Raw genomic sequence first — 5,597 nt, 5'->3', positions numbered from 1 at the left:
CATGTGACGTTGGACCATATCTTTCTTGCAAGTGGACATATGGATGGCTCGGGGGTCATGGCCTTTTGGCCAGTTCACCATCTAGAAAGTCTTTGGGAATATGGCTGTCATTGGCTTAGTAATGAGTCTATGGGTGCTAAACCTCTGGTTTGGAGACCCTGTGTTGTGAAGAGATCTGACATAGAGTTGATGGAAAATGTTCAGCCTTTTCCTCTGCATAGCACATATTGTCCTGCTCCAAACAGAGCAGTGAACTGAGACTGCAGGCTTGTTATACTTACAGTTTGGTGTACTCAGTCAGGTTGTCGTTGCCGCAATCTCCTTCAGTGTGTAACTGCAAAATAGCTGATGGTTTTTGCAATGGGCGTGAGCTTTTTGTCAGTTCTGGCATGTAAGTAGGCAGTGTTCTGTGGATGACCAGAAGGCACATGGCTGCAGCAAAGAATATTCCAAAGAGAATCAGTGACAGAGCACAATCCTGTTTTAACTCCACAGCTGATCTCAAAGGGCTCAGCTGATGCTTTGTCATAGCTGACCTTATCCATCATGTTGTCATGGAAAGAAGAGGGAAAATTGAGCAGCTTTGCTGAGCAGCCATGTCAGGAATCACTGGGGTAGTGCGCTGGAGATCGAATGCTGCTGTCCTGGAGTCATCACAAAATTTAAAGATTTTAAAAAGTATACCAAGATTCCAAAATTTACCTGCCTTCTGGACCCAGATTTCTGTACTTAACACAAACTGCTCTTTCTTACAAGTGATCAAATAGAAGCTACAGGTAAACAGTTATGAACTGTTGGCACGTAACTATTAAGTAAAAATGCTAATCCCCCGACAAACTCCCCCCTTACACACACAGGCACACAAACACACTCCTGCTGAGAGGATTGGTTGAGATGATTCTTCTGCTGGTCAGAATGCTGCTTCTCAGTCGACTTTCTCCAGTGGCTTTTGCTGGTTTGCACGAGGCGCAGGATGGCTTATCCATTTATAAAGATCTCTGACATATTAGTTATAAATCACAGATAAATCAGCCACTGAACAAAAGATAAACTGTTTCTCTTCAGGCTTAAAATGTTTTTTTTTCTGCAGAGATTGGAAAGAGTTCCTGAGCTCTTGTGTTTCGGAGGCTTCTCACTATCTTGTTCAAGTCAAAGTTATTCATCTACCTGAGAACCAATAATGTAGTTGTTGACAGGCTGAAAACCTTTGTCACTCATAATTGGTAATCCAACAGTTTATATAGATGACCTCTGCTCACATGCCTTGCTGAACTTCATGAAGGCAACATTCAACAGCTTCTACCTGTTCATGCTATTTCTCTTGTACCTGGGAAGGTCGTGTCAATTGTATATCTCTACAATTGATCCTGCACTGGGATTCAGGATAGTTGTTTTCTGCCTGGGCCTAGAGGCCAGCAAGGGCAACATAAATAAATGTTGTTCCCACAGTGATGAGGAAGGAGACACTGTGATAGTTGTGGTAATGATATTAGTCTACTTTGTTTTTGTCCAGAGTCTATACTCTGGCAATGACCTCGCCCTCCAACAGACTGAGAGACATTTGTAAAGATTCTGCAGGATTGCCATGGCTTTTAATCTCGAGGTTCTGACATGTTGATTTTCCCTTACTTTTCTGGCATAACCTTAACAAAAAGACACAGAAATCTTGAACATCATGTAGTTCTCCAGGGTTCTGCCTTCTTAGAAATTCAACCCCAAATGTCCCTTCAACTGCTAACTATACGGGTTCCACATTCAATGAGAGTGTAGGCAGCTTCAATCCAGGGGATGGGCTCACTCTCAAAGTTGCTTCTAATTCAGCAGTAAATTGGCAAACTCAATTAAGATAATACAAGCAAACAATCATCAGCTTTCTAGGAATGTTCAAATGGTAAATGTCCCTTTAATTTTGTGAACTGTGAAGGCCACAGATAACTCATAAGGGAATTACACATAACAAAGCAACTATGTCAATGCAAGCACTTGACCTAAAATGATTAATGTGTTCTACTTTGCTGAGGCCTGCTTTGAACAATGAAGTATACATACATTCCTTTACCATTTGTATGCAATGGTTTTTGAATGACTGTGTTTCTTTGTAAAAGAGCTAACCAAATGTTTAACTTTTCGGCCATATGGATTAAAACTATAATTTGAAAATGTGTATTCTTTGACGTAAATCAGGGAACAAATGATAAAATGACTTGTAAAGGATCTGTGACTCGATTGGAAAAGTTCAAAGGCTGCTGTTGTTCCAAATCAGATTATTGTGCAATTAGTGCACACCCACACCTCCAAATGAAGGCAGAAGAAAGTACTGTACTTTCAGAAAACACTTCCCAGAGACCAGTTTTACATTTGCCAGTTCTCACCAAGATAAAGTTTATACAAACTGACGCAGGGGTATATTTTCCAGTTGGTAAATCTTCGCGTACTACCTTTTACTATGTGCTGTTTATTTTAACTTAGTTAAAAGGAAAATTGGATGAGATGTCACTTTTTTATTGTCTGTTTTGCATTTACCTCCAAATAAGAATTTCACCCCAGTAGTTTGGGATTGTAATCTCTGAGTTTCATTGGTTTAAGGATTAAACAAATTCTGGCAAACTATATTATATTTGAGTTAATTCATATGCATGTGAGCCTGGACTACATTTGGAAAAGGAAATGAGCATGAACGGAAGCGTTTTCATCTTCAACAGCAAAATCCACTTCACTCCACCACCTCTTTCAACTCAGCAAGCACGCAAAGCAGTCAAATCTTCAGAAGTGAACCGGAAGTGGTCAATTCAGAAATAGTAACGGTTATCCAGATCTTTGAACTTATAAGCTGCACTAGAGGGTGCAGCCTTTTTTCAGCAAATTGTTTATATGGCCTATAGATCTTATCGACATTTATTGATGAGATAAGCATGCTGCTTCTGAGACTGGCACGGAAGAGGATCTGTTGAAAAATGTGCATACCTAAGGATCCAACATATTGGCGAAACCAACACTTTAGCTACATTTTTCAATGGTGATTGACAAAATATGGCCCAGAAATGCTCCATGATTAACATTTAATCACATTTACATTCAATCATCTGTATCTGCCTTCTGGCGTTATGACAAAGATTCTCAAAATCAGAATAATATGGATTGCTGAGAATTGGATGACACTTTGTATCAGGACAGTTTATTTCTAATGATGCATGACCAAACTCTCCCAAGAGTGTAGCACGAGGCCATATATCCCAGATGCACCCTGTTTTGGTACTCGTGTTTAGTTAGCTTCTGAAAACATTTTCTTTACAAGTTCTTAAAGCTATGAAATTCTTTATTTTACTGGTTTTCCTCCTTTCTTCAAGTTTTTAATATCCAAGTTCGATGTCACCACTTCCTAATTTAGCTCCATGTCTTCTACTATTCACCAATCGCGTTGCTATTCCTGCATTTGGATTTCATCGTTCATTTTGGTTCATCAATAAATAAAACTAGTGTATCTTCACAAAGGTGGCTCAGGCACATTTCCATTGTTGGTCGTGGGATTAACGGGACAGATTTATCAGCAAGGGAACTGAGCTATCATAGCAGAATATCAAATAAAGTTTTAAATCAATGCAGCCTATCTAGTTTACGTTACAATTTATTTGTTTACAGTCAGAGCTTTGAGTTGGTCAAAACTGGATAATGAAGCACAATCCTTCTAAAAACATATTGTGGAATTCATTTCAGCTTAATCCTGTTGAATATTAAAACAAATATACCAATTAATTGACTCATTAAAGACCTCTGGAAACAGACTTCCACGGCACTGCATGTGGTCTAGTGGCAAAATAATATTCTTTTTGCATCTGTTGTTACACGGAAACCTGAATTCAATTTGCTTGGCTATAAACAGGAATGCTGGAAGACAGCTTGAAACTGAGATTTTCTCGGAAATAGTTTATTATAACCATTCTTTGATTTGAATTATGTCATTATTATTCAATCATGTGCAGTTTGAAGTCTTAGGTCAGATTTTTTATCATCTGGGTACAATATGAGATGGTATTATTCATATTTTTGTAAATTTGGTATGATAATTTTATGGAATTACTAATGACTATGTGATATTGACATAAGAATATTTAACAGAAGTATAGATGCTTCCATTAATGTAAGAAAAAAAAAATCATGTTAACATTTGAGCTCGGACTTTTCTCTCTGGAAAGAAGGAGGAAGAGAGGTGACCTGATCGAGGTGTACAAGGTAAGGAGAGGCATGGATAGAGTCGATATGTTCTATGTTAAGTATTTATATTAACATTTTGTATTGTAATACCTAGACACTTTTTTGATATCAGAGACCACGGTGATAAAGAAAGGAACATAGCACATGACAACAGCAAGATTGAAAATAAGGTCACATATTGTGGATCATACACTACATGACCAGTGAACTGTAGATTTAATATTACGCATGTATCTATCTCCCTTTTTCAATTTGCAATGATTCCAGTTAAAGTGGCTCTGCAGTCAAACTTTTGTTTGAAAAAGTTAAAGGTTATTTTATTGCAAATTATTTGTGAAGGTTCCTTTGGAAATAAATAGATGAAATTATGAACAAATAACTGCAGTTACCAAGAATGAAACAATTACAGTTAAGATAAAAGAATACTTATAAGAAGTGAATTCCAATAAATCTTCATGATTTAACATTGAAGGCAATGCTTGTGTCTCTGAAATAGAACATAGAACATAGAAAAGTACAGCACAGTACAGGTCCTTCGGCCCATGATGTTGTGCCATGGATTAATCCTAATCCAAAAATAAAATAACCTAACCTGCTTTCCCCTCAATTCACTGCTGTCCATGTGCATGTCCAGCAGTCACTTAAATGTCACTAATGACTCCGCTTCCACGACTACAGCAAACTATTCCATGCGCTCACAACTCTCTGGGTGAAGAACCTCCCTCTGATGTCTCCTCTATACCTTCCTCCTAACACCTTAAAACTATGACCCCTTGTGGCAGTCATTCCTGCCCTGGGGAAAAGTCTCTGGCTATCAACTCTATCCATGCCTCTCATTACATTGTACACCTCAAATGAAGTGGGTCACATTTGAAGTCAGATCCAGCAGCTGTGATGGCTTCTGTAGTGGAATGGGTAGTGTTTCCTTGTACAGGTTGGTTCCTCAGAAAAGTTTGGGAGTAAGATGAGGTTCCTTATCCTTCACTAATTCAGTAGTTTTGATGTTTTATGCCTGAATTTCCTTCAATGAAGCAGTATTTGATTCGTTACAAAGAATCATTTCATTTTTCCTTTTGATTTCCCTTTCCATTTTTTCCATCAATTATGATCCTGCAAAAATGTTTTCCTCATCTGTTTTGTCTGTTCTACTTATAAATGAACGTGTAAATGAAGGGGCATGGCGATATAAGGGGCTAGAGCCTTCTCAAGAGTCAGATTGGTGATGCAATACTGAGGGCATTCTATTGCAATATGCAGTCATTGGAAGGGCGTTAAACTGTCATGTGAGTGTAAAAATATCTGAAGTCACTAAGAGCCAGAGCTCTCTTTACTGTGTATGCCTCCAAAATCAGCAAGAAAAACAACTTTAGTTATTGAGAGAGATA

This window comes from Stegostoma tigrinum, chromosome 15, assembly GCF_030684315.1.
Source record: "Stegostoma tigrinum isolate sSteTig4 chromosome 15, sSteTig4.hap1, whole genome shotgun sequence".
Lineage (NCBI taxonomy): Eukaryota > Metazoa > Chordata > Chondrichthyes > Orectolobiformes > Stegostomatidae > Stegostoma > Stegostoma tigrinum.
This window is presented reverse-complemented; position numbering follows the sequence as displayed.